We start from the raw sequence: 23,168 nt of genomic DNA, 5'->3' as shown, positions 1-23,168 counted from the left end.
TCACTCATGTTCATGCCCCACTTATTAAATTAAACATCCACCCAAATAAGCAGCATCCTTACTACCTCCACTCACTTATTTTACTTAACAAGCAGCATCCAATCACTCACTTTCCTTTCCCAATGTATTGAAATGAACATCCAACAGTAGAGGGAGAACAGAAGAGAGATAAGTCTGGCTCTTCTTATCTGCCTACCCAAAGTTATAAAATAACCACAATCCCCACTCTTCCACAAAAAAGGTACAGAGGGCGGGTATCAAGTTCATGCCAAAATGTGATTCCTTACCCAGTTACCCTTGCATAAAACCCATTAAGCCCCTCTCTATAATTGCCTCATTTCCTCCCAATCATCCTAGATTTCCATTTAACACTTTCACCCCCCCCACTAGCCTTCTTCCCCTACCATCTTAATTCCCACTGCTATTTCTACCTAACCCCCACCTGAAGATATCCCTAGACAAATTGGTTTGTTACTGAACCTAATTTCTGATGTGACTACAGCAAAATGAAGAAACCACCATTCTGTTGTGCCTTTTGCAAATAAAGTGTATGCATTGTTGTACTTTTTTTGCTAAACCAATACATTATCCATTTTAAACAATCTCTGATATTTAAAGGCTGAAAATTGTTAGCAACTGATTGATAGTGAAGCCTCATAAGTATTATTATACAATGACTGGTCATTAACATTCAAAAACGTGCATGCTGATTGGTAAGCCCAACCAGCATGCCTGTTGTAAAATCAAGCATATCCTAATAGAAAAAGTCCATCCACCTGGACTTTGATCTATTAATATATGCTATGGCTTTTTAGTTGTCTTGAGCTAAGAAGTCAAGAAGTATGAAGTCTGAAATGCAGACAGTTTAAAGATATGAGAGAGAGACAGGACAGAAATACAGTGAAAATCAGGTGCATCTGACTTTCCTTGTATTTCTGCCCTGCTTCTCTCATATGTCTAAACTGTCTGGATTTTAAACTTTATTTAATAAAAAAATCCTTTCCGAAGCACTGATATCCTGCATACGCGTGAGAACCTAAGTCCCATATGCATGTGCATTGCATGAAGAAAGCGGCAGAATACTGAAAGAAAGCAGAACACCACCGCAGCACCATTATACAAAGACATTATTTAAGAAAATTACGTTTTTTTTTCTTAAATAATGTCATTGGATAATAGCAATACTCCATGGCTGGTTCTGGGCAATGCTGGATTTACCCATGGGTGGCTTTGTTAATTTGTCTGTGGTGGGTCATTGCTATAATATAAGCATTCTCTTGCTTAGTGTTCCATCTTTTTGGAGCTATACCTTATGTTTCTGCTGCTTAAGGGTCACAACTTCTGTCAACAACTTGCATACAGTATAGGCAGGTGGTATTTCATCTCTGAAGTGATGAAAACATTTAATCCCACCTGTGTGTTTTACATAAGTTCATCTTGTTTATTTATTTACATAAATAGCAGGCATAGCTAAATTTATGTAGCATAAAATGAGTATTTAAACATAGACCTACTCATTACACATCAGGATTATTTTTAGTATTTCTTTAATATTTTAACTAGCGCTTCCAGTCTGCAATATTTCAGAAAAACATAGAAATAACAACTATAACCAAAAAAGGTTCTTAATCTGAACAGGTCAGTGTGAACATTGCTTCATTCATGGCAAGAAAGCTTATGGACAAGATTGTTAATGCTAAGGGAAAGTGGTCAGTATGGCCAGAGAATGATGCATACTCCATATTAACAAAGAGTTTTAGGCCTGTCTGCTGGAAAGGATTCATAAAGGATTCATTCCAGTTGAAACCTGCTGTTTGTCTAGCATTTAGGCCTGTCAGGTTCATGGATTAGTTAATAAAGTTGCAGGACAACTTTTACAGGGTCTGCTATATGATCTTTAATACCATTTTCTCAAGTTCCATCTACTTGCTACCACCTGCTCAGTAGGCTGCTACTGATCTAGAACTGACAAAACACAGTGTAATAATATTTCTACAGGAAGGTTACACCCCCTGATATGGGAGCTCTACCTCCAGATTTTGACAAGTGTGTGTGTGTGTGTGTGTGTGTGTGTGTGTGTGTGTGTGTGTGTGTGTGTGTGTGTGTGTGTGAGTGTGTGTGTGTGTGTGTGTGTGTTTGTGTGTGTGTGTGTGTGTATGTATGTATATGTATATTATATGTGTGTGTGTATATATATATATATATATATATATATATATATATATATATATATACATCTATAGCTATATCTACATCTCTCTCTCTCTCCATATATATATATATATATATATATATATATATATATATATATATATATATATATGGGAGTGCTTAAGATAAGGTAAACACCAATTGTTGACATCTGCTTTGTCTATAGGTTCATAGAAAATTATTAGGCTAACAGCCCTAGACCCATTACAAACTTCGCCATATTTATTTTGAGTTGCCCCAATTGTCAGTGGTTAGGTGAGTGATGTTCACAGAGGTAAGGGTCTATGGTAGTTAATACCAATGTCTACTGTCCAACGGGACATAGGCACTACCATAGGATTGAATTTGGTCACCCATCCATTGATCTAGGTTGCATTTGAAGATGGTCAGGGTGGGACTTTGTTTCACATGAATTGGAATCTTGGTCCATAGAAGTGTCAGTCGCTGGGATTTGTATCTATCTCTCCACCATAACCTGTTCACGTCAGAGGCTAGGTTAAGACCCCTGGAGCGAGTGACCCTCATGCTATCCTCCATTCCACAGGAACATAACCAGTTTGCAGGCTGTGGTTAAACAGGGATCCAAGTGTGTCTGCTAGGTCATGCTTTAAGTTGTTAAAAGGTAACCTGGGATGTTGTCTGGTCCCACTGAAGCTGCATTTTTGGCCTTGGAGAGTGCCAAGATGATATTATCTTGAGATAATGGGCTGAAGAATGGTGGCAGGTATACTTTGGAGGATAACTGGAGGGAATGGGGGATAAAATTTCTTCAAATCTGTCAGCCAGCAGGTTGGCTATTATGTCCGATTGAGTACACATGATGCCATCCACAACCAGTTCAGTGCATAGCTGGATATTTCCTTTTAGAGTTTGAATGGAGTTTAATGCTGTGTGATTATCCTTAGCTAGGGAGGCTATTTTACTTTGTAATTAGCTTTGGGAGACTTGATAAGATCTCTAATTTGTTTGTTTAAGCTAGAGAAGGATTTCTTCCTCTGCTGAGCCAGTTCCCTTTTGTTCTTGGATATTAGTTTCTTTCTTTTGTTGTATAGCCTGCTTATAGTTGGGCTCCACCAGGGTGGCTTGTTTTATTGGCAAGACCTGGTTTTAATCCAGTCAGGTACAGATGGTTCTATACAACTGCTTATGTAATATGAGGCACTGGTGCACACCTCTGGATTGCAGTCCATGTTATCGGTGTTTGAGGGAGCTTTGAAACTTCTTATACCATCACTTAGTAGGAAATAATTTGTCTTTGAAAAATTCTTAAATGTTTTTGAGCTTGATGAGGTGTCTGGTCTTATAATTACATCAAATGTGACGGATTTATGGTCTGATTTTACCAGGGGGGGCAGTGCAATGCTCCCCCATGTTAGTGAGTACTATGTTCAGGACATTTGAGCCTGTTGTGGGTATGCTGTTTCAGAGGATTTGCATTGATAAAGTCCAAAACCTCTGAGCCAGCATGATTATGCTCATGTATGCTTCCCAGTCAATGGAAGGATAATTAAAATCACCCATGAATAAGGTGTTGAGCTGTATGGCAAGTGACTTCAGTAAGTCTAGGTGTGAAGTATGCTTTTCCTATTTCGTGGTGGGGTACTTATAGCTAGCTATGATGTGGTAGTGGACTTTGCCAGTAGTGAATTGGACATGGAATAGCTAAAGACAGTCATACTGTTTGACCAGTCTAATGGTGTACTTATCCTTAATGAAGATGGATAAACCTACTCCTTTGGATCTTTCATGCTCAGTTTGTGGTCTGAATGCATGTAAGGCATTGCAGCCTTGTATGGCTGGGGTGCTTTCCACAGCTTTGAACCATATCTCAGTGACTGCACAGATGTCAGAATCTTTCAAAGTAAGGAGTGCTTCCAGGGAGAGCAGCTTCCTGTTTAGACTCCTAGCATTAAGTAGCAGCACCTTGAGATTATCTAGAGAGAATTGTGTTATGTTAGGAGGTTGGTTATTTTGACACTACCCATACACAACACAATGGGGTGGCTAATGGCTTTGCCAACATCTGAAAGCCTAGAGGAGACAGGTGCAGACCATCTCTGGCAAAGCAGCGTGGACTGTCGACCATGCTTTCCCAGGCCGACAGCATCTGGTGTCAGTTCAAGGGGATCCACTAAGACAATTGTTAAAGTCAATATTTTTTTTTTTGTTTGCACTGTGGCATCATCCTCGGAGAATGGATAATGCTGCTTAAGGTTAGGGTTGTACCTGCCTGTGACATACAATCTGAGAGCTTAGTCATGTTTATCTTTGTATTGCCCAGTGAGGTATGTCTCAAGTCTTTCACCCCCACATGGACAATGACAGAGTCATACCAGTACTTGTGGTTGAGTGACTTGACAGATCCTGGCACCTGACAGGCAGCTAATTGTAACCCATTCCTTATCCAGCCTGGTGAGGAGGAACATCAGTGTGTCTCACAATGGAGCCACCTAGGAACAATACATTAGGTTTTGTGATGTTACACATTATGGGCTTGTGCTGCGACACTGGTGTGTGTTTGTTATGTGTTGTGTTTTTTTGCATTGTTATGTATATAACTGGTTTATGTTTGGGAGACCTCTGATCTTTTGGTAAGTTACTAGTGAGTACCTCCACATATGTGGATTTATGTGTCATGTCCTTATTTAGCATGGGAAGTGTGTGTGTGTGTGTGTGTGTGTGTGTGTGTGTGTGTGTGTGTGTGTGTGTGTGTGTGTGTGTGTGTGTGTATGTGTGTGTGTGTGTGTGTGTGTGTGTGTGTGTGCTGACAACCTGTTTGACATCCAATTTGTCCTTATGTGAGAGTCTTGCCTCCAATTTAATACTGTAACTACATCTTTCAGATAAAGTATTTGTTTCAGGAATAAGGGGTTGTCAGTATACTTGAAATAATTGCTACACTGCCTCAGGATGCCCAAGTCTATCAGGCTGGTCAGAGAGATGGGAAACTGTCCATCCACAAAAGCAGGCTATTATTGTATGCTTTATTAGGAAAGGGTATGGATTAATTTGACAGGACTGTACTTGTAGTGCTATGACTACAATAGGGACCTATACTTTGTATAGGCTAAGGTTACCCATCGATATTAGATCCACCTCCCGCACCACCAAGTTTAAGAAACTACTAAATGATCATCTAACATCTACCTGGCTCTGCTCATGTACTAATCCTGGATAACTTTCTCTCACTCAGATATAACCTCTAACTACATTTTTATCTACTCTAACTCCTGTAACCTCATTCTCCCTTACCTATATCCCCTTGTCTTCCTTGCAGTTGTAAACTGTATTCTGTCGGATGACATGTGTACTGTAGAGGCTTAAGATAACCTAAGACATGCTGTACTGTATTTGTACTTTATTTATGTGTTAATCTCATCTCTCATGTATATATATATATATATATATATATATATATATATATATATATATATATGTGTGTGTGTGTGTGTGTGTGTGTGTGTGTGTGTGTATACATTGCTTTACTGATCTCTGCTAGACTATATGTAGATGCATATAAGCTGTATAGTAAACTTTTTGTTTGTTGGACTAGACATGTATTAGTAAAAATGTACTTTGCTGGAGCTTTTCTCCTTGTGCCTCTGCTTAAAATGGACACTGCTGTCCAGTCGGACCATCCCGGTAAACAAATGTTAAATAAATAAATAAAAATAAGGTTGATTAATAAGGCAACACTGCTTAGTGCACAACTGAGTTGCTCCTAGAGAAACAGAAAAGCTTGGAAGGTGTTTCACTGACAGCTGTTTAGGGAAAAACTGAGTTTCTAGATTTTTGCACCTATACAGGGCACTGCTAACTGCCTCTGTGCAAAGATCAGCACTGCACAAACATGAGGTTTAAATTTGAGCAAAAAGAAACATGTTTTAAGCTAACTACCAATTAGGAAAGCACACAATAAGCCTTCTGCCAGCAATTCCCAACTCAGACAGGTTAGATCAGCAAAACTCTGCCACAAGGATGCAGAAAAGCTCATTTTTAATGTAGAATAGCTGGTTTGGAGCCCAAGTGTAACAAGACCATGCAAACTATCTACAAGAGTTCTCCAACTAACAGATGCAATGTGATACAGTGTAATTAACTACTTAAAGCAGCATGTTTTGAAATGGCTAAAGTACAGGTGCAGTATATACGAGAATGGAAAAAATACGTAGAGCCCTTTTGTGTGCTTTCCAGCTCAGACAGAGCATGTAAATACCAACTGCCACTAGATGAATAATCCCAGGCCTCCTAATGTAAAAGCACAGTAAAGGAGTGTCCTGAGTGAAATGCTACAACAAACAAATGTAAAGATATGGATACAGCAGTGTACTTTAAACAGCTTATAAAAGTGTGATTATTTAATAAAAGTGCATTGCTTTGTATAAATGAGCCAAGAGCTACCCAATTGCACAGAATTTATAAAGGCACTAAAATAAGATAAGCTGACTAATAAGCCCTCCAAATGATAAAACTAAGTAGAGACATCTCAGGTGTTTCTCCAACCTAAACAGACCAGGCTACCTCACAGTATACTACATGGAAAATCCACTGACCTCTTGATGTAAAAACAAGTGCTTGCTAGTGTACACAAAATACACAACTTTATCCAACAGCTAGCTAGATAATGAATTCACAGTAAGTAAATCTGTAGAATAGACAATGATGAGGCAAAATGTACCTTTTCAATGAAAGCACAAGGAATGGCAAATAAATAATTTAAGATATCAATAGCAGCATAGAAAGGGAGGAGCTTGTTATGTTCAACTTACAGAGTGGGTGGGCAGTTTAAAATCACCTGGTTTTGAAAAGTAGATCAACAAACAGGGTAATGGGTGGGAAAACTTACAGGGAATCATCATCAGTGTTTTAGGTTATGCAGGGTTGAAATATTTTTAGAAAAGACAAAGGCCCAGAAATTCACTGTGTATTTAAGTATCACTCAAGAGTCAATTTAACTAATGAAAAAAACATGTGAAAAATGCAGCCTAGATAATTTAACTGTCTACCTCTCACATAGAACAAAAATACCAGGCGAAGCAGATTTCTTACAGCAGAAAAAAAAATGGAGCAGTAAAACCAAAAGCAACTCTATCATCAATTCACAGACAAAAAAAATTATAGGTTTACTTTCCTCAGTTCTAGGAAATTCCATCCCCAGCATTTCACCCTCAGGTACATTTTTACCCCATAATGTTTGCCCTCAGGATGTTTTGCCACTAGGTATCTTTTGCCCATCACAGAGAAATTTCCACTCAAGTAAATTTTTATGTTATGTGATTTTTTCATTGTGCTTATTTTACATCTTTAGCTATTTTATGATATTTTTCTGACCCACTTATAGTAAAGCCACATACAGTGACATTTTATTTGTCATCCAAAAACTCCAAAATTGCAATTAAAAAAAAATCACAACAGTCAAAAGATATGCATAGTAAAAACAGAACAATAAAATAAAAAGACAAAACAACGAGACAAGCATAAAAGTCACAATGAGCTGCAACTAGAATTTGAAACTGTAGGCATTACCACTGAGATAGTCAACCAAATTTTGGTTGTCCAAGTCTTGTACAATGCATTTTATAAACCAGACAATTTCATAAAATCAGATTCATGCAAGTGAAAATATTCCCACTTGGCCATAGCCACATTCGCAAACAACCCAACACATGCAGAACCCATGGCCTCACCTGAACGCTGGAGAAAAACTTGTTTTGGTGTATATTGCTTGTTTATTGGTCATACAATCTGTGAGAGTCTCTGTGGCTTGCAGTTTATCTTTCTTGGTTTACAGTTTTGTTTTTAAAAGTTTTCTATTTTACCCCTATGGCTACAGTTAGACTGACGTAGTCCCAAAGTTTGTTTCCCAAACCAGATATTTCAGCCTTGCAAAAGTTGGCTGGAGATTTAATACTCCTTGTTCAACAGCTTTCCTAATGTTTTGTTACAGTTGCTGAATCTCTTTCCAGTTTACCTGTTTGAGAGTTTTTTTGGCTGAAACTACCCTTGCTGACAATTCTGGTGTGAGGAATAATTCCCTGAATGAAATTCCCATCTTAAAAGACTGGTTACAAGGAGATTTTCATTTCTCAGGTTCTCAGCAACATGGTAATTCTAGCATTAGTCATAGACTTGATGATTTCAACCATAAGTTGCTGAAATTTAAAAAAACTGCAGTTTGAGAATGCTTTCCTAAGTAAATGCATTAAGGAAAATGGAGTCACTAAGGGTTTGCGCATGTGGTGGTACCCTATGGGACTGGTTAAAGATTCCCCTTAGATCAGGCTGTATTAAGACTTTTTGATCAGCATGGGTATGAATATATGCATCTAGTAATTATAACAAGTTTTTGGATGAGTTGGTTTCATAGTTTAATAAGCTTGATGAATTGATTATGAGTGATCTATCATTCAACCAGTATAGACTTAATTATGGTCAAATATTTAAGAGCATAGACCAGAACTTTCTACTTTCAAAAATAGGAAAATCAGGAAACTCAAAAGGGATTTGTTAGTATATCAGAACCATGCAGCTTATCCTGCACCACCAGGTTCCCAGACCTGGGAAACCACAATTCCTCCCTATGTGATGTCAACCATGATAATGTGTCTCAGGGTGGAAATTTTGGTGATTTTCAAGCATCTAGACCAGCTGATAATGAAAATCTTGATTATGACTGGGATAACCCTTTAGATGTCATCACCACCCCATTGATCAGAACAGTTGAGAACCAGGCAGAATGCATACCAAACATATTACCAGAAACAAACACATCCACCACAGAGGACCCAATGACACTGGCACATCAACAGGCATCAGAACAACAATCGAAAGTAAGTAATAAATTTTCTTCTACTGAATATAGACATGGTGTTTCTTGTAAAATTTTATAAAGAACAGTAAAGGAGATTTTATGGTGTATAATTATTCTTCCTATGAAATAACTACTGATTGTGTAAACCTTTTCGAGCATGGGATGACCTTTATACCTTGTAAACAATCAAGTTTATTTCATCTTTTAATGGACTTTAGACATATTAGAAATCGTAATTTTCATGTCATTTTTGACAGTAGTATGACAACTATTGATTGTCTCAGAATTTCAAGTACATTTAACACCCCCTATTCATCCTATGATTTCTTGTTTTGATAGAATGTGTGAACTGGACTTTTGTAATGCCCTTACTACCAGAAAGATACAACCTGTTGAGAATAACAACTTGCTATCTAGTGAAAAACAGTTGCTTCATGAATTAAGTTCACAAAATTTAAGATTTATGAAACCAGATAAGGGGGTGGGTTGGTGGTGATGGAGACCACGCATTATTTCAGCCAAATGCATGAAATGCTATTAGGTGATGCCTATGTCAAGGTCACACTCAATTAACTTAATACACCATGTAAAAGAGTGAGAGAGATGTTAAATTACATGTTTATTGATAAATTGATTTACATTAATACAGCTATTTGAATTTAGCATCACCCAGAATACCAACCATTTTTGGACTTGCAAAAATTCATAAGAGCATTAGTTCCCCACCTATGAGACCAATCACTGATGCAAGGGGGCTCCATCACCCTCTCATGTGCGAAATATCTTGACAAAAATCTGAAATATCTTGTTCTGAATGAGGACCATATTTATAAAAATGTGTGGCATTTTCTAGGAAAAAAATAATCAACTAGCGCACAGTGATAGTTATATATTTGTCACTACTGATATTAAAAACCTCTATACTGTCCTTCCCCATGGCTTGAGAAGCCAGTGTTTTTCAGAATTTCTGTTTGAAAATGAGCTTGTGTAGGAAAGAATTAACACCTTTGAAACACTTTTAGAACTTGTGTTGAAAAATTACTTTTTCATCTTTGGTAAAGAATTAATGTTCAGGTGTGGCCATGGTTTTTGCATGTGGTGGGTTGTTGTAGGAATATTCTCACTTGTTTGAATCTGATTTTGTGAAATTTTGCAAACTATATCTGTGCTTCCTGGATGACATCTTTATTGTTTGAGATAATGACAGTAACTCATTTCAAGAGTCCTTTAGTTATATCAATCACAATACTGAATTACTCAAATTTTCTTATGCTGGAGATAAAGATAATACTGCTTTCTTGGACATTTGGCAATATAAGGATTCAACAAACAGGATATTTGAAACCAAAATTTATAGAAAATTCACCTTTTCAAACATGTGCTTATATTTTACCAGCTCCCATCCTTATCAGAAGTGTGCTGTTGTTAAGGGATAGTTTGTAAGAGATGCACGCATGATTTATGATTGTGATTCTTTCCTAGATGAATGCAAACATATTAAAACATGTGTTTTTGGTCAGAGACTATCCTAGTATATTCGCTGACTCACTAATTTATGATGTGATCAACAAAAAGGATTGTAGTCATTTTAGACCTATTTTGCAGCATGCCCACCATCAGGATCCTGTTATTACATCAGCCAGTTCCATGGAGCCGACTGACAAAAGTATGACTTTTTATAACAACATTGATACTTCTACATGTACCTTTAACAATGTTTGTTGGGTCAGTCCTGGTTTCACAAGTTAATTTTTTACTCAAATACAATGTGGATAGTAACATAATCCTAGAAATCCTTTACAAAAAACTGGGCTATCTTGAGAGATTATAGCCAAATAGTAGGTAAAGTGAGTGATAAACCCCACATTACTTTTAAGAAAGAACAGAATTTTAAGTACTTGGTTGAGCTTTTTGGTACTAACAGTAGGAAAAATGTTTTCATAAATTTTAAAATGTCTAAGTGTGGGCGCTGTTCTATATGTAAATTTATTTTTTGCTGCGAACAGTTTATAGTAAATGGTTTAAAGTGTAAGATAAAAGAACCTTGTAACTTCTCCACAAGGGGTGTTATTTATGCTGATTTGTGTGAATGCCATCCAGCCTATTATATAGGCAAGACTGAAAGCTGTTTCAAAGATCATATTTGGGAACAGAATAATGACATATAGCTAAACACATCAGTGTTTTTCCTGATCACATGTTTAAATTTGTAGAGAGGGTACCAATTGATTTGCACCGTGGCCCTTAACAGCTACTTTTGGAGAAACGTGACTTGTATTGGCAACTGCAGTCAAATGCTGGCAGCTGCCCAGGTCTTAATGATTTTATTTCTATTTCATGTTTATTAAAACTGAAGGCTTTGGAGAGGTAGCTTGTTTCAATGTGACATTTTTTACTGTTGTAAAAAAGTGGTTTTATCACTTTAAATTTGTTGATTTGCTTGGAGCTCGGCAGTCGTGATCATGTGGTCTTGTGATCTAGTACCGTCTGTTATTTAAACAAAGTTCAAACACTGTGTTTTATCTGATAAAGTTTATACTTAATAAACAAAAGTGCTAATCCATTATATTTTGCATCATTTGGTGTATATTGTTTGTTTAGTGGTTGGACTATCTGCTAGAGTCTCTGTGGTCTGCGGTTTATCTTTGTTGGTTTCAAACGCCAAACAAAGCCCACGCAATGTATGGCACAGTGCATGGTCCAATCAATGAATCATCCCAAAAAAAAAGAGAGACCAGCACACAAAGAACAGCTCATGGGCACAATTTTATTAATTAGCCCATACACTGATGTACCCAAGGGGTAAATTCAAGAAATAAGCATATCGGTTTTGGCAAACAGCCTTCCTCAGTGCAACAAATAACACAAACTCATTTCCTTCCACTCTTCTTATACACTTATCAACCCCAATTAACATAATTAATACCTAAAGCTGTTCATTAATTCCAGGTGGAAAAAGTTCACCCAATTTAACAATCCATTGACGTTCCTTATAGTCAAGCATAGAATGTAAACCAACTTTTGAGATATTGTCAGCCCATATTCTATCAATAATAGTAAGAATAAATCTAGCTGTCTTGTGTTTCATACTATGTTTGTATAACTCATTAGTCATTCTGGCACATCTGACATCACACAAATGTTCTGAAATCCTAAGTTTAAAAGGACTTGATGTTTGTCCTATGTAAAATGCAGGACAGGAGCACTGGACTAAATAAACCACCCAGTCAGTAGTACAAGTCCCATAAACCAAAATATCATAAACTTGTGAACAGTTAGACCAGGAGAAACTTTTTCTCTTGGGTACATGCTTGCAGAAACTACAATGGCTAAAGGGAAAACACCCATGTGCTGGAAGTCCATGTAGTGTCTCTTGTAATTTGTCTGTTGCCACCCCACCTACTTTTTTGAAATGATTAAAACCCCCCAACATCCTTCCCTTCTTGTAGGCAAATCGGCATTTGTTATCAATTACTCCTTGCAGCTTATATTCCATAGTCAACACATCCCAATGAGAGTGTATAAACTTCTGCAAAAATACTGACTTAGTCCCATAATTCATTATAAATCTAACTGGTTGATCCCTTCTAGAATTCCTATCTTTGTACTGTAATAACTCAGATCTCGGGACTTGTTCCATAGAATAGAGGGGCCTCCTGACTTTCCAACCAATATAATCCCTATTGGTAAATCTATGCACCATATCCTGTGCTTGATGTTCAAATTCTCGTGAGGATGAACAAATTATTTTAAGTCTCATAAACTGAGACTTAGGAATGTTCTCAAAAATATGTCGTGTGTGGCAGCTACTAGCATGTAGCATGGTGTTAAACTGAGGATGCTTGCGAAAAATCGAAGTGGATAGGGAATCATCTTCCAACACAGTAATTTGTACATTCAAAAAGGTCATTACCTTCAGATGATAATTCATGGTAAAGTGAATCCATTTATTCTCATTCAAATGTTGTAAAAATTCCTTTAAATATTCCACATCTGAGCACCACACCTGCCAATAGTAGTGGTAGCTGCCCAGGTCTTAATGATTTTATTTCTGTTTCATGTTTATTAAAACTCAAGGCTTTGGAGAGGTAGTTTGTTTCCATGTGACATTTTTTTACTCTTGTAAAAAAGTGGTTTTGTCACTTTAAATGTGTTGCTTTGCTTGGAGCTCGGCAATCGTGATCATGTGATCTTGTACCATCTGTTATTTAAACAAAGTTCAAACACTGTGTTTTATCTGATAAAGTTTATACTTAATAAACAAAAGTGCTAATCTATTATATTTTGCATCTTTTGGTGTATATTGCTAGTTTAGTGGTCGTACTATCTGTCAGAGTCTCTGTGGTCTGCGGTTTATCTTTGTTGGTTTACCATGGATTTTATCCTTGTTGAAATTGAAGCATATTTCTTGTTTCCTGCATTGGCATGATTTCTGGTTATGATTTAAATTATTTCAAAATTGTGGAATACTTGCTGACATTTAAGGCTGTTGATAAATCAGTAAATCTTTGGAAAAAGGGTACCACATATTTCTTGAAAGCTGCGGTGCCATCCTATGACATGATTTTGTTCATTTGATGTTGATCATTCAATGTTTGTTGATACACATTCCAAATCTGAACTGGAAGCAGCATTGTTTGATGTCCTCTGTGATTTATTCAGCCAATATAGGAGTCTTTGAAGTAATTCTCAATGGGTAGTGCTTCTTGAGGAAAGTCTGGATTTTCCAGAAGCTCTTTGAATGATTGCACAACACTCTCTGGTGGTAGAAAATCAAGGGCTGGTATCATGTGACTCCAATGGGCAAATTTGTGGTCACCTTGGTATTGCACCTTCAGTCCCTCATTCTAAACTTTCTGCTGAACTGACTGTGATAGGTGGAAGAAGCAGCCTGTCTTCTAGATATTGAGGAATTCATTATCAAATGCCTGGATTGCGGCTTATTCAAAATCTGTCATCATTTTTTGTGGCTGGAGTCCAAGCTGCATGTTCTTCAGCTCTTGTATCACCCTTTGGTATGTTGCATGGGTCTTGTCTGGCAGCAAGGCATACAAAACTAGAACAATAAGGCTGCCTTGGACTGCATGGATTGTGTAAAGTTGCTGGAACAAGGCAGGTGCAATGGAGAATGTGCCATTGGCGAACCATTCTTTGCTTAGCGCCAGCAGATGGAGATTGTCTCATGTTTCAAAAAACCAAATATGGTTGCCTTCATTTCCTGAATAAAAATGAAAATAAGAATATAAAAAATAAAGTAAAAAGAAGGGGGGATAGTTGCAGACCCAGGATTTTGGTAAGGGGCAGAAAAAAAAGATATAGTTCCATTTAAACTTGGTACCAAAAAACAATAGCTGCCATTTAAAAAAATCTCACTTCTGAGTTAATATAAAAGAACCATGCAGTTTTATTAAGGAAAGAAAAGCAAAAAGATGTCAAAAATTACAAAAAATATCAGTTTAATGACTTAGCTGATGAGAAGCACTGCAAATATTGGTACTTTAAGGCAAAATACTGAAAAAAAGGGTAATTATAACAGACTAACCAACGATTTTTTTAAAAATGCAGGTTAGGCTCTGAAAATTTTTGGAAGTCTCAGGAGAGAATTTTGTAGAATGAAATTGCTATACAAAGTTAGAAAATTAATGCATCATACTGAAGTGAATCACTAAATATTTCACACTAGTTAAAATGTCTAAGAGCAGGAAGAACTATTGAAAAGAAACAAAATTTACAATAATTTTCATGCTAGTAAAACAGTAAAAAAAAAAAACTAAAAAGCTACTTGGTACCATGAGTAATCCAATAAAACTTTTAATGTCACAAGGTAAAGCTTTCTCAGCAGTGCTTACCAGTATACAAATGAATGCAGTCAACACATGTATGGCACATAAATGTACCCATTTTAGAAATACTGAGTGTGCTTACAGTTTTAGGCTGTTCCTTGTAACAAAGGTGATTTTTAAGGTTTGGGCATCTCTTGCATGCAAACTTAAGAGCATTTGACTCACTGTTGGCAAAGTCCAGTACAATTGTTAGACTACTGACTGATTAGTTACTAACGCTGCACTACATTGCAGCTGTGCTAGAATTAAAAGTGAGCAAACATCTATGTCCCTTATCTGTCTTGGCAATTTTATTACAAGTCTATGTTGCAGAGAATGCAGGTGTATTGTTTTTCAAATGCCTACTTTTAGAATTTTCTAAACATTAATTAACCATTAGTGAATGATAACCTCTGAGTGTTACATCTTTAAATTATGTAATTTTTCCATCATTACATCATCATTGTTGTAACAAAACTAGAGAAAAGAAAGACAATTTACAATAATTATGCATAATTAAATTGTTTAAAATTTAAGAAAGAGCCTACCTGAGTCATGTAGAAGGAACCGCTGCTGGATGCCATTGACATTGATCTCCATGAACTCCTGGGAGATAACAAGTTGATCAATGGTTTGAGTCAACTTTAAGATGCTGCCAAGTTGTCTTGCTGATCAAATTGTTCTCTTCATTGACTCTTTCCTTGGGAGAAGCATGCCAACATTGGGGTGGACTCCCGAAATGACTTCTGTGAGGATCTGTTGTGAAGTCTACTATGTTGCCCTTGCCTTGGCGATTACTTCATTGATGAATTGGGCTGCTTAGGGTCTTGCTGCTTGTGCTGCATGGTTGTGGGTATTGATGAGGTTCATAGCTTTGCCGATTCATCTGTTCCATACATATCCCTTGCAAGTTGACTGTTTTTTGCACACCCAGATGGCATGGACATCATCAGCCATTCATTTTGAAAATAGGTAATCTTAATTCTCATAGACCAACTTCTTCTTCCGACATTTTGAGTTAACTGAATTCATAGTTAAAGGAAGCAAATTGCTGTCAATGTTGACTGATTTGCTGTGATGCTGTACCTCTGTATAGGTTTTTAGACAATGGCATAATTAGGTGAACAAAGGAAGCAAATTGCTGTTGATCTTAATTGATATGCTGATTAACAAAGACTTGCAAAGAGAAGGTCAATGCTGGGTCAGGTAGATTTTAATAAAAACATGTTTACTAGATTTCAAAGAAACATTATTATGCTGAAAGGCCAACAAAAACACGATTATGAGGTTAAGCATCACAGCAAATCAGTCAACATGTCCAGCAATTTATTTTGTTTGTTCATCTGAATATGCAATTTTTAAAAAACCTATAAAACTAGGTTTAACATGACAGTTGAACTTTAGTACAGAAAATTAATCATTTATGCTGAAAGGAAGGGTCAGGTCACAAAACAAAATTCTAGAATATAATGAATGGCTGGGGCCAGTGTCGCAGGGCATGAAGATGAAAAGTACTCGGGTGAAATATGTGGGGGTGAACATTCCAGGGATGAAACATACCTGGGTGTGAAATGCTGGGGCAAAACGTCTGGATCTCACTTTTCATCCTTTACTCAACAAAACAGATTGACAGTTGTTCAAGATCAACAATTCCTGGAGTTGGGGAATATGCCCCTTCTATACATCTCAACTGTCCTGATTTTTGCTTCATATTTTTCATCGGTTTCTCATAAAATTTGTAGTTTTTTGGCAAATCACTGAGCTATTAAACAATGGCATACATTTGAGTTTCAAACTTCATATCTTTCAGAAAATGCATGCTGATACAAATCCTGCTGTTCTAGCAACTTTCTAAGATTATAAGAGCAATATTTAAACATTTCTCCCATTTGTGGGGCCTTTGAACCCCCATTATTTTAAGCTTTGTCAAGATTTCTTTTGTTAAGAGGTTGAGGCATGGCCCCTTCCTCAGGGACTGTGCAATCTGTTAGTATATATAAATATCAGGAGGTGAGGGGGTACAGAGTGGCTTGCTCCATACAAAAAACAGTTTTAGACTTTGTGCATTCTTTAATGTTATGCTCTGAACAAGTGCAATGATGTGTCAATGTTGTCCATGTCAATCTATACATGTTGACATATGCAACATCGACAGTTGGGAGTTTCATTGAATTTAAGTGTGTTTGTGTGTGTATGTATGTATGTATGTATGTATGTATGTGTATCTCTGTCTCTGTCTCTCTCTCTATATATATATATATATATATATATATATATATATAAAATCATAAAATTTGCATTTGTGGGTGGACTGGATGATTCACTATCAGCTCACAAATGATCAGCCTTCCAGATCAGTCAACTATATAAGGAGGATAGGACATGCATCCATGCAGGGCCCATGTGAGTGCTCACAAGGGAGTTTTCTTGGGTTAATTCTGATTAAGTATATATAGATAATTTGTAGTCTGACAATGCATGTGTTCAGGTTTTTGGAGTTATATTTTAATTACACCAACATCATTTGGGATGTAGTATCTTTTCTAATGTGCATGAACATGCACAAACGGGTGTCAGGTTGTGAGAAATTAGTGCATGGGTAGCTGATATATAACCAGGTTAAGAAGAAAATATTTCATAAGACTGATGTCACACTTTTACAAGAAAGTACATTATTCATTGTCACTACATACATTTAAACAAAGAATGGTTGAATTGGAAATACAATTCATGTGCTCAGAGGTCTGCAAGTGAAAAGGCTGGCTATTCATCTGAAGTAACAGGAAGATATTTTCTAGCAACTGGGATGGTGGGGAAAAAGCCATTAATTTTCTATTGTCAGAGAGGACAATCATTTTCATTAATTTTATGGCCCTAACTGTGATAACAGTCCTGTTTTTCAAACAGTTAAATTGAAAGTTTTCAGGGCTTCTAGAAGGTTGTAAAAAATAATCTGGACAGGATACCTTAATTATTCTAAACATCACTACTAGATTGGTTTGAGGGGCCAAGATAGTCAAATGAGGGAGGGTCAACAATATATTAAGTATAGTATCCACCTTTCATTTGACTTGTGATGAAATTTCATCATCCTCCTGAAAGAAAATGTCAGCTCCAGCAAAAGGTTTCAGACACTACAACTGGTTATATGAACCCTTTCCTTTGACTTACTGGAGACTGTCCCATGTTGATTGATGTCTCAAGCTCCAGTCTTGGCAACCTTTTGAAACTTTCATCTGGTGTTCAATATCTGTAATATAAAAGTGGTGCTTCTGTGTTGCAGATGGAAGAATTATAGACTCATCCTGAGAAAGATGACACTAAAAGCACAATGTTAATGCAAGCAAATATGGTCCCTCCTTTGAGTATATGAACGGTAAAGGCTATGCTAGGTGGTGCAGCAAATGTCTTGCAAATATGACATAAAATGCAGGTACTTCTGAAGAAACTTAAATTAGACTCCCCAAAAAATCTCCATTATAAAAAGTAATGTGCAGGGTATGACAAATTCATCCCATTTTGTATTACAGCCGTCAGATAATGCAAATAGGATTAAACAGAATACTGCAGGAGGATTACTTTTTGTGCACAAGATAGGTGTCAGTGAAGGATGTTAGATAATTAACTAAAGAAGAGAAACTCTGAGAGTTGGGTGTCATTGGGCAGATGTGATAGTGAGTTCTTAAGGTTTCAGTTGACCTTATTTAGTTTAAAGTAGTATTGGGAGAATCAAGTAGTATTTTCCCAAATCAATGCCTGGAGTCTATCCCATATCTCCTATGATCCTTTTCATCAATCCACTTACTTACACCCCCAGCTTCTCCTACTGTGGTAAGCAAAGCAATCATGTACTTGAGGTCTGTACTATCCAAGCATAGACTGTTCTTCTTTTTGATGTTTACAGCTTAGGGAAGGATGAATGGATTCCACTGCTTTACAAGTCTATATTAAAGCCTGTGACATGGAACATATTCCAGTTATTTTTGGGCCCCTTGTTTACTTCATTTCACAAACTTAAGGTACTGTTACATGGACAGTTATAGCCTTTAGCATTGATTTCTTCCAATAATTGATATATTAGCAAGGCTGTTATCAATCTACCTCATTTCCTTCATTCTGTGTTTTATTGGCCCTATGCACAATGGATTTGGGGGAGATAGTGAAAACAGTCTTAGAATGCTATTGAAGGCTACTGTATCTATTAGAAATCCATGAGGTGAGGAGACCGATGCCATTAGGTTTGGCACAGATATGCAAAAATTGTTTCTGCTGTTTACACTCCATCTTGTGTGGTTGCACTAAATGATACAGCATCTTTATTTACTAAGCCAAAGTGCCCACTCTCATTACTTCTCTTCTTGTTCAGGACAGAGCCTGTAGCTTGATGTTGTATTCCCTGTCCCATAAAACCTTGATGTATGTGGTTGACTGTAATAATTGTTCTGAACATCGGGTAGTTCTAGTGAAAATGTCCTGCTTGTCCATATTTACACTCTTGCTATGAATGTCAACACCATATTTGCCATGTATAACAAAATGGCAGCCACTGGCTAAGACATTCATTTAAGAATTTTGACTACCAAGGGAAAGAAGCAATGTCTGTTTAACTCTAAATATGCAGGGAATTTTTGAGTTCTGAGTTTAGTGTTTTATCAAGCCATTTGTTTGAGTGTCTAGTTTCCTGAGAACTAAACATGAATCATTTTATGGATCATTTAATGGAGATCCAGACCTGCTATAAAATTATGATCTGATGTTTGAAAATTGTAATCAGGCTCATAAAGAATTCCCTTTTAATTACTTACATTTGGTGAATGAACAGGTCTTTTCCTCCTTGTTTGATCACTGATATTAAGGTCTAATCCTGCTCCAAAAGCTGTCCACATCAGAGTTTGGAGTTACAGTGGAGAGTTAGATTTTGATTCCATGAGAGATACATATGACCTTAAACATTAAAATGTTTGGATGAATCTTGAAGCTCATTCAGTAGACATGTGCTAAAATTTGCTTACTTATTTGACTTTGTTTACCGAGAAACTCCAACTGGGTAATACCGATTTTCAGTGGAGGCACGGGGAGAAATGCTCTATCTGCTTACATCGCATTATACTAAGTTCCAATTAAACACTGTAGTGACATTTCTATTTACATTTATACATAAACAGTAGTTACATTTCTATTTACATTTATACACAAACAGTAGTTACATTTATACATATAAATTTTAAGATTTGCAGAAGTGGAAGTTACTAAAGAGAAAGTAACTAATCAGTTAGGATTCTCTCATAAAGCAACATGCATCCAAGCCCAATAAAGAGCAGGGGTTATTGCCTAGCTAGAAATTAATGGGTTCCAACAGAACTTCTTATCACATAGTGGAGCATACCACTCAACTGTTCTGATTTTTGCAGAATGTTCAGATTTTTGCCTCATATTTTTGGTCTGTTCCTCATAAAATCTGTGTTTTTTTCTGGCAAATCATTGAGGATTGAAATCATTAAATTGTGACAATCATTTGAGTTTCAGACCTCATATCACTCAGAAAATGCATGTCAACACAACAGGTTTTATTCTAGCAATTTTCCAAGTTTATAAGAGTAATATTTCAAATATGTCTATTTTTGGACCTTTGTTCCCGCATTATTTTTGGCTTTGCCCAGATTTCTTGTGCCAAGATGTTGAGAAATATGCAGTGGGAGGAAGAAAGGTGGATAAGAATGGCAGATTATGTTCTCCTTGAATCAGCAGTGAAGACCTATGAATAATGAAAATGCTGAAAATGCACCCCATAAGGCAGAAAACTTCAGCTGGCTTATGATAGCGATTACCCAGAGAAGAAAGAGAGCGAGAGAGGTGGCGGGGGGGGGGGGGGGGTAGAAGATAAGGACAAAAAGTGAAGTATTTGAGATGAATGTCTACATAACCAGGAAGAGGTAATGATGGCAAGAGGTGAATGTGGTGCAGGATGCATCTTTAAGGAACATAATGAGGAGTGCATGACACTATAATGCATGATGTATGGTGCAGAGTTGCTAAAGAGACGAGCAGTGAGTGGCTGATGGGAAGTGAGGTAGGGGATGTAGAAGGCTGCAAGGACTAGAGCAACTGAGTAGCAGTGATGATGCAAGCATGGAGTATATAGTGGACAGCAGACACGTGGGGAATTTTTTTTTTTTTTGTAAGATCATAGACTGCCTTATAACAGATCCTTCCAGGAATCACCTGAGCATGCAGCATATGACTGAATATAAAAAAGCTGATAGTGCAGTTAGGATAAACCACCTTCAAGCGCACAGACATACTAAAACCAGTATAAACAGTGGCAGATGAGTGTTCGAGATGGGCTAATGATGCTAGAACAAGAAAATGAATTATTGGTGGTGGCACTAAGGTTTACAGCCGGCAATCATAAGAGAAAATTTGAAGATTTCATTAAGAGGCAGAAGAACTCTAGATGAAGGCTTGCATAGGCACATGTATGGTAATGGAAAAGGCCACCTTATAAACCTTAATATGCAAAGCTTTAATGACTGTACATTGAATATGGAGGTAATTATAGTGCAGGACAGTAAATTTGAAACTTCAAGTAACGGAAACACTGTTTCGACGTTGCTGTCTTGAACTGTTTTCTCTGCAAGACTGGTTAACTTTAGTGCTGGTCCTATTGTTTGTGTTTTGTTTAGGGAGGTAACTATACCCATCAAAAACTTTTCAGATCATTTATTTACAAGTCTAAGTTTTGTATATTCCAGTCCTTAGCTTTTCAGTTGGACATTAAAGGATCAGCCAAGGGGTACTCTGACATCAAAACTTGAACAGTTAAGTTTACTGAAGTAATTTTCTTTTTTTTTTTCTTTTTTTCTGAGAATTAACTCTTTGGGATTTTTTCAAGTCTAAACTGTAGTAAATGAGTTTACTGAGACACATACATGAGCAAGGATACCTGTTTGGCTAGTTACTAGTAATTATACTAGTTTCTCCTAAACTGCTTTAAGACTATTTTGTAATCATCTTCTTAAAGCTTATATTTAGTTAACAGTCAAACATATGAACACACTAGTTCTAACATGCTTTAAAGGACCAAGCAGTCTAGCAAGAAAATATATTTTGCTTCACATTTTAGGCTAGAGCTCTAAAAGTAAAGAAGTGAGCATTTTAGGGAAGGGTAAAGTGGATAAGGTAGGAAGCAGGCCTTAATGAGTACAACAAAAGGTAGGCTTACGTAAACCATAGAATAGATGTTTTCCAATGTGAAATGTGTGGTGGTGCCATCTAGTGGGGGAGCCCCTAAGTGCAGAGACAGTTTCATTTATTTATATATTTGCTTGACTTTTGGAAATTGGGTAACTGCCCAAAGAGCTATTTTTCCATTCATGCCTAGTCCCAAAGCATTTACACAAGCATGTTGTACAAAGACTAATGATACAAATGAACACCACTGATGCAATGAATTATAAACAAAGAATACATTTCACAGACAGTAAGGCAATTCAAGCTGATGAAAGATACTAAAGCTAATTTGCAAACAAGTCTGGCAATACAGTGAGCAGTTAGTAAATTATGCAAGTTAGGAACATGCAAAAATTTTCCGGGCCCTAGTTTTTTCTATTAGTACAACCACCTTCTTTGTGGGTTAGTTTGTGGAAGGCATACTGCAGGCATTAATACATAATCTTGACAAAAACAGCCTACATAAACAGAGGTCCTTGCCCAGACAATGGAGAGAGGCAGTTAAAATTCCCATCTCTAAGTGCAACAACCAAACTATCCCCTCTAATTATAGACCTGTGTAACTGCTACCACATTTAGCAAAAATGTTTGAGAATTACAAATGTAATCAATGAACTGACTTATTTACAAAGAATTCTGTTTCATCATCAACATGGCAGGTAGAAATGCCTCAACTGCTTCTCACTTGCACTAGAGTAATACCCAAAGAGGGAACATAACAGATGTCTACATTTAACTTCACTAATGTTTTTGACAGTATCAGTCTTTTTGACTGGACTCTCTAGCAAAGTTTTGGTTTCTCAGAAATAAGCTGATTCACAGACTGTCTAAAGGAAGCTTTTCAGTTATATCTAATAATACTGTATTTTCCCATTGGTGTATCTTGCAAGGACGCCTTCAAGATTCTGTTTTATGGCCCATCTTTTTCAGCATTTTCATTGATTATCTTCCACCACATCAAATTTGTTTATGCTGACAGTTTTGTATTTGAGCCAGCTCCTGACTAAAAAAATCATACGCAGACTTTAAAGAATTCTTAACTAGCTTTCCATTTAGCTACCATCAGTCCAAGAAACAGAATCTTAATAATAATA

This window comes from Protopterus annectens, chromosome 6.part0 (assembly GCF_019279795.1).
Source record: "Protopterus annectens isolate FY-2018-M chromosome 6.part0, PAN1.0, whole genome shotgun sequence".
NCBI classification, from domain to species: domain Eukaryota; kingdom Metazoa; phylum Chordata; order Ceratodontiformes; family Protopteridae; genus Protopterus; species Protopterus annectens.
The sequence above is the reverse complement of the archived record's forward strand: the minus strand, read 5'-3'. Positions refer to the sequence as shown.